The sequence below is a fragment of the Leptidea sinapis genome, chromosome 4 (assembly GCF_905404315.1).
Source record: "Leptidea sinapis chromosome 4, ilLepSina1.1, whole genome shotgun sequence".
In the NCBI taxonomy this organism is placed as follows: Eukaryota; Metazoa; Arthropoda; class Insecta; order Lepidoptera; family Pieridae; genus Leptidea; species Leptidea sinapis.
The window spans coordinates 10339762-10348121 of NC_066268.1; the positions used below are offsets into that span (position 1 = coordinate 10339762).

The 8360-nt window shown below is 34.7% G+C and overlaps 1 long non-coding RNA gene across 1 annotated transcript; it reads left to right on the forward strand.

The window, feature by feature from the left end:
• The first annotated feature begins 991 nt into the window (after positions 1-991).
• On the forward strand, positions 992-4767 carry LOC126979848 (uncharacterized). Its single transcript, XR_007732879.1, has 2 exons — positions 992-1026; positions 4130-4767. It is a non-coding gene; the product is annotated as an uncharacterized LOC126979848 (long non-coding RNA).
• The last annotated feature ends 3593 nt before the right edge of the window (positions 4768-8360 follow it).

The window sequence follows — 8360 nt, forward strand, 5'->3', positions numbered from 1 at the left end:
TGTCAAACGATCTCGAATCCATTCGTAGATCACTTCTGAAGTCTGATGGTTCTAAAACACTTATTCTCATTGTAATGTGTGCTAACTTTCATATATTTTCTTTTTTGAATTTTAATTGAGCCAACTGCCAGGGCAAGGCAAAGGCCTATTTTTTGGTGCCTGGACAACACTGGAGCCATCCTCGTACTTATACGACACGTCGGAATTCGTCGCGCTATAAGTGGTGACTGATTCAGTAACTAAATTTAGGACAGTGTGATCAGAAACTTCTAATGTGTTTCTAAATTTGCTTCTGAATTTAGATGACTAAATTCAGTCAAGTGCAATAGCCGCATTAGCCAATTTAAAAAGAATAGTGATGAACATAATGTCAATGTAAAATTGCTAAATCTTTTAAAGTGGATTGTGTTATATTTTATAATAAACTGCCAAATGATATTAAAATATTACTAATTTACAAATTTAAATGTGTCGTAAAAAAAATAATATCTCTTAGATATATCTCTTGGATATTATTTTTTTTACGACACATTATTTTTTTTTAGGCCTTAGCCTATTATAATGTGAAAGATTATTTGATTGTAAAGATGTTTCTAAGTTTCTATTGTAACATTTGTACTTCATACTGACTTGCACTAAATAAGTTATAAAGTTATACAATGAATAAAGATTTTTTGAATTTGAATTTGAATTTGACTCAATAGTATAACGATAGAAATAGATTTACCATTATTTGTTTAATAGTTAATAAATTTTAGTATTACTGAGACACAAAAGAAGTCATAAAACAAAGAAGATTCATCAGATTTATTTATTACAATAGATAAATACCAAATTCAATGTATTATTAAATCACATTCTTCAAAGAAATATTGTGTTAACTAATCGCGGTATTTTATCGTCAAGATAACGATGACGATTACGGCCAATCTAATCAAAGCGATACATTATGGTGATGCTACAAACAAGTATAGTCACATTGTGTACAAGTATCAAACGTAATAACACATTCACAACACACAAACTGTAAGTTATATATATTTTTTATTAAATACTGTATAGAGCTTAAGGATACGTGCAATGGGAGCTGCGAGATTTTTTAAGGCACGAGACGAGCAGGACTTTCAGCTGATGGTAATTGATACAATTTAGTGCCCCTCAGGATTCTTGAAAAAACCAGAAATTCTGAGCGGCACTACAACTGCGCTCGTCACCTTGAGACATAAGATGTTAAGTCTCATTTCCAAAACAGTCTCATTCGCCATAATGTTAGATATTTTTATGGAATAGGACGAGTAAAGAGGGTCAGAAATCCTGTCACTCAGTGATCAATTGCCGACATTCTTTTCCAACACCAGAGGAATCACAGGAGTTTGCCAACCTTTTAGCAAGGTGTACGCCCTTATGAAGGTGGTCATATGTGGTCTTTTAAACACGATGCAACGAAGCTAAATCTATAGTTTGGTTGTACGTGGCAGAGTTCATTTAAAATCGCACTATAGAGAAAAGCCACATATGTTGGTGAGATCCTGAGGATTATATACAAGTTTATGGCGTATTCAGCAAAGGCGGAATTCATAATGATAAATGCGGTAGAAGACACACAACATTCCTGATCTGTACGCTGCTTTCAGCGAGGAAGCTAGTGATCTACTTGAATCAAATCCCGGGATAACCAAATGATTGAAGTTTCGAGCGAAAGTACCTTGTGCCATAGACAATCGAAGACCTTCGCTATACTAAATTCCATACTAAATGCCAAGGCTGCTCGCTTGCTTAAGAGCCATACAAAACAACTTCTCGTACATGAGCAACATGGATTCACTCAATCCCGTTCAACGAGCACTAACTTGGTTGCATACCATAATGAAATAGTAAATGCAGTTGATGCTGTGTTGATGTATGTGTACAAGTAAGCGCCATTTACATGGACTTTGCAAAAGCCTTCGATAGAGTTAGCCATATTATTTTATTGCAAAAATTTAAGTTATGTGGAATAGGCGGGACGCTTTTGGAATGGTTTAATTCCTACTTATCGAACAGAACTCAATACGTAGTGGTGAAGGACTTCAAATCCAACAATTACGCATTGATCTCAGGAGTACTTCAGGGTTCTCATTTGGGGCCATGGCTGTTCAATTTATTTATTAATGATATTGTATCTCACATCCAACACAGTAGCACTTATCTCTTTGCAGATGACCTGAAGTTATGCAGAACTATAACAAGCCCTTTAGATTGCGATTTATTACAAGAAGATCTTAATGCAATATACAGATTGTGTGCTAGTAATAAAATGAAATTGAACACAAGTAAATGTTACTCTATCACATTCACTCGCAACCGCGATATACTCTGAACTCAATATAGCATTCATGGTCTAGTTCTAGAGGATAAAACTGATATTAGAGACTTAGGGGTTTTTTTTGATAACAAATTAACGTTTCTGCCTGATATTGATAATGTTATTAAAAAATCTTCAAAAATGCTAGGCTTCATCATCCGTAACGGTAAAAAATTAACCTTACAACTAAAATAACCCTGTATAATGCTTATGTGCGCAGTAATCTAGAATACTGTAGCATCGTTTGGTCTCCTCAATACAACATTCATCAATTAAGAGTTGAATGCATTCAAAAACGGTTCTTATGGCACCTTGCTTTTTCTTGTCGGGTACATAAGCAATTGTCATCGTACTGCGATAAGTTGAGACACTTTAACTTGAAAAGTCTTTCTGTTCGACGACAAATGCTAGATCTAACATTTTTATACAAAATAATTAGAAATCAGCTCGACAGTCCATCACTCGTGCACTCCATCAGCTTCCGAGTTCCCCGCCGAGTACCAAGGCGTGCGCAGGTCGGAGCTGGCCTGTTCCATCAGCCATTTGCCAAAACTAACCTTAAGCAATTTTCTCCCATACCACGTCTATCAAGAACTTATAACTCCATCTGTGGTGAAGTAGATATTTTTAAAGATTCTTTACCTGCTTTTAAAAAAAATATTACGAGATTGTTAGGCGCCAAAATATGATTAATATTCTTCTTCTTTTTTCTTTTTCCTTCTTTTCAAATTCGTATCTTATCGTATTCGTATTTTATAATTTTTGCTTTATTTTATATAATTGTTTTCTTGGTGTCACGGCAGCAAAGACTGTGCATGTTGTGACACCTTAATTTGTTGTACATTCAACTCATTATTTGTTAATATTTGATATATTTTAAGCGTATTAGAATGTAACAACTACTGGTTGTCCTATAAATAAATAAATAAATTACTTACTATAATGCATACAAATATAGAAAGTAGAACTAAAAACTAGGAAGTAAATATAGTAATTACACAGAAAAAATCAATTTTAAGTATTATATAGAATAATTTAAGGATTAAACAGTTTTTATTAATTAATAAATGAGTAGGTTACGTATTTATATACAGTTATAACATTATTAAAGTTCGTGTAAATAGTCTTGCGGAATTTGGCTTAGGAAGCGACAGTCTCTCAAAGAAAAATTTAAAGAAATAAATATTATGTTAATGTTAATTCTCAGTACATTAATGAAAATTTAATATACGGTCACAAAAATCGTCACCTTTTTGCTCTTAATAGTGATAATTTTCATTATTATAACACTAGAAATAAGGGATTGCTTGTAAGTAAATCTAGTAGGCTTCATAAGATACATAGCAGCTTTAAGGGTAAATATATACACTTTTGTAATAAAGTCCCAGCAACTGAACAATGCCTGAACAGGCATTATCTATAAATAAATTTAATGTTTTTTAAAAAATGGCTCTGTCGTAAATCCTATTACTCCACAGCTGAATACCTAAGTCATCGGACAGTCTGGGACTAGATTATGATTTTTTTATAGCGATAGAAATGACTGTACCTACAATATTGTATATTTTTATTGAAAAGAAAGAATGCTGGCAGAGTTTTTTGCGCCGCTTCTTCTCACTCAGAGCACCATTTGTTTCCGAAGCGGTAGTAGTATCTAGTATGACATCAAAAAGAATTCTATATGAATCAATTTTGAGAAATAAATGCCTTTTATGCCTTTTAAGCAGCAAATATGTCAATCAGTATAAGCTATAAGAAGCATTTATATAAAAGTGTCGATTTCAGCGGATCATGGGTATTTGCTGTTCTTGCTGTTGCGGTGAGTCAGGTGGCACCGACATGCCGTCTTTCGGCGGCGCCGGAGTGGATAACAGCACGTTCCCGCCTCCCGGACAGGACTTCGACAACGGCGGTCGCCCACAGTTCGTGAGCTAGCGACGAGAGGGATGACGCGCGACACGACACCGACACGATTACTGTTATACATCGGCGACACGATGCCTCAGCTGTCTTTGTTCCTTTGGTCTCAAAGGTATAAAGATCTACTGGGAACTTTCCATACTATACAACAAATTCTCCATATTTTAATATAATGCATGAATAGTAGATACGACCACGTAACACAGCCAGCTAAACTGCTTATTCTACAACATGCTTTGTGCAAACCGCAAGTTTCGGATAATATTTTCAAGTTTTACTTTCAGCTGCAGGGCGAGCAACCAACCTATTCGTGTATGACAATTTTCTCTATGAGTAATACAAATATCTTTGTATTTGAATTTCAAATAGCAATGATTGTTAAGTGATACCTAAGAATTTATCGTGTCGGTAATGTGTCATCCCTCTGTAATATTATTTGTAACAAACTGAACAGTTGTAATATAGTTGTATTTATATGCTCAGAATATATTTTAAATTTTGTACTCGAGAGTATTAATTTATACTATTAAATATACGAAACGTTGGGACGGTTTTATTATGATTGAACCTTGCTTAGGGATCAGGCTTAAGATTACTTTTATCCCGTAAAATAAAGCTATTCCCTGTAGAGAGGGCAGAATGTGTTTGGGGCCTACTGAACTTTGAGCCTCACAATAGAAACACCTTCCTACCGCTCGTTTGCGGCAATATTTCCGTGTATTTGGACTGGTTAGCCCCGACCGGCCACAATTAATTCCCTTTATGTGAATTAATTTCTAACATAACAAACTTACAAAACATCTAGTTTAATTACTGTCAACTAATTATCAGTAGATATATTGAAGAGATCTCAATCAGAACAAACAAGTAGTATTGAAGAATAATGTTGTATTACTATCGCAATACCTATATGATACTTAAATTATGTTTAAGTTGGAGAAATGGCATTTTTTTTATGAAAATAAGGGACGAGATGAGTTGGACATTCAGCTGATGGTAATTGTTATGCCCTACCCAGTACAATGCAATGCCGCTCAGGATTCTCGAAAACATCAAAAATTCTGAGTGGCACTACAATTGCGCTCGTCACCTTGAGATATAAGATGTTAAGTCTCATTTGTCAGTAATTTGACTAGCTACAGCGCCCTTCAGACCGAAATACAATAATGTTTACACATTACTGCTTTACGGCATTAATAGGCACCGTTGTGGTACCCATAATCTAGCCGGCATCCTGTGCAAAGGACCCTTCCACTGGCATGCTTAAAGTTCTTGAATTTAATTTAGCTAAGCATAACATTCCTTCTCTACCAGCGTTGATTCACCAAACCTTCAAATTTTGTTGAAAGACGTCCACTGCTGGACAAAGGCCTCCTCTATAGATCGCAATGACGATCGGTCCTGCGCTCCCCTAATCCAACCTATTCCGGCGATCTTGACCAGATCGTAGGTCTATCTTGTGGTTACCACTACTAACCAACACTAGGTCTTCCGATACGTGGTCGACATTCGAGGACTTTACTGCCCCGACGGCCCTGGCCACTGCCACTTCAGTTTTGCAACTACTGGGCTATGTCGATGACTTTGGTTCACCTGCGGATCTCCTTATTTCTGAATCGAATTCGGAAGAAATTATTGGAATTATGATTACACCTACTCTTTCTAACAAAATAATTAGGTTGGGGGAAAAGTATAATCGCATTTAATATGAAAAATTACACCAAAAATTATTTACATTTAATAACAATATATATGTGCCAGTTTGTTAGATGGTTTTTTTGCCATCTTGAAGGTAGTGACATGATCCAGTTGCCGCAGAAGTTGTGGGACTATCATACACCTTAAATATTCAATGTTGTAATATTTATGCTTATTTTGGAACCAACTGTTGTAAAGAAAATTTATTTTTGACTCTTTAGTTACCTTTTTTTATGTAGATATCTAGTTATGCTGGTGTCCCACGGCTCTGTTACACGGAGGCGAAGTACCTTAAATGTTGGAAAAATAAAATGAAAGGATATTAATTATTTTACTTTGGAATAGGGTATGTCCAGATCTTAAATATTAAAATGTGACCTCTATTTATCCAGCTTAAATAGCAGTTAAAAGCATGCAAAAACTTAACACTTATATAAATATAATACTATAAAAAATATTTTCAAGCAGCCATTTAAAGAGTTTTGGTATAAATATTTTATTTGACAGTATTTTCAAGTCCTCAGGCAATTTGTTATGTACACATTTTTTTGGCTATTTTTAAGAAAAGTGTTGTTTTAGGACAATGTTTGCGCCGTAGATAGTAAATTACTGGCAAATTAGACTTGGCAACGTATGTCTCAAGGTGAAGAGCGCAGTTGTAGAGCCGCTCAGAATTTTTGGGTTTTTCAATATTCCTGAGCGGGATTGTAATGGGCAGGGCGTATCAATTACCATAAGCTAAACGTCCTGCTAACAAAAGAAACATAGTAAATAATAACATTAAAAATAATGTTTTCTAGACCTCCGTGTGTATGTGACCATCCACAGGGTTGTCGAAAAAATTATCGTGCCAGAAATATTTTTTTTTCTATAGGAACACAGCGGACTTTCTTAATTAATATGAGCGTTCAATTAACTGTCGTTTAATTACTATTTATTAATTATCTATATATACATAAATGAATTGCTGTTCGTTAGTCTCGCTAAAACTCGAGAACGGCTGAACCGATTTGGCAAATTTTGGTCTTGAATTATTTGTGGAAGTCCTGAGAAGGTTTAAAAGGAAGGTTTAATAAATAGGAAAATGCTGCTAAATGAATTCTTTTTGATGCCATTTCTAATAAATTAGATACTACTACCGCTTCGGAAACGAATGGCGCTCTGAAAGAAGCGGCGCAAGAAACTCCGAGCATTCTTTCTTTGCGCTCTTTTTAATGAAATACAATATTGTACTGTCATTGCTATTGCTATAAAACAATCATATCTAATCACTTAGATATTTAGCTGTGGAGTAGTAGGATTTACGACAGAGCAATTAAACAAAAAACTTTGCTGGGACTTTATTATAAAAGTGTATACATTTACCCTTAAAGCTGTTCTAATCCTGGTGAATGTTTGAGATAATAATATGTCTAAATTCACTATCTAACACAAGATAAAGAATATTATGTTGGTGTTGTGAAGCATTTTGTGACAATTAGTAGTTTTCTTATTTATAAAATTCACGTGTCACAATGTTAGTTACCTTACTCCTCCGAAACGGCTTTACTGATTTTTACCAAATTTTATATGGATATTCAGTAGGTCTGAAAATCGGCTATTATCTTCTTTGAATCCTCTCTTAAGAAGGTTGCGGGTCAGGGTTATATGAACCTTATTCAATTTAATCCCCAAAAGACTCAAGTTTGTGCGTTAACTACTAAAAACACCTCATTTGTTGTATCACCGCTCTTCAAGAATATTCCTGTTAATGCCTCGAAATGTCGAGCGATTACCAACCCGGCAATTATCTCGATTTTCAAACTATGGAGTGCGTTTCTACTACTACAACTATATGTTAAGGGTACATTTACACTATATTTTCATCCCACAAAATGTTAAGGGTAGTCCACCACAAAAAATTTTTTTTTAATTTTTTTAATTTTATTTTATTTTATTATGATTCAGCATCGAAAAATACATATCCATCCACCAAACCGATTTAGGGTTGCAAGATGGCAATCAAATACATTAATTGTAGTACGATATATTTGGTAGGTCTGAGAATCGGTTGCATCAAAATTTTAATAATTGATTTTTTTATATATGTTATATGGTAATACGACGTTTGCTGGGTCAGCTAGTTGTTTAAATTAGAGTGAGCAAAAGGTCATGCGAGGGCATTTTTAAGCGGCTTAAAAAAGGAGGAGGTTCTCAATTCGATTGGTATTTCTTTTGTCTATATACCGATTACGCTGAGATTAATTAACCAATTTCCGTGATTCTTCTTTAGTTTGATGCGGAATAGTTGTCATTTGGTCCCATAAAAATTTCACATAGCTTGGCCCAGTAGTTTTCATTTTATGAACATGTTTCATGAACATTCGTGTTTACGTGGATGATGTAATTGTTTACGTGG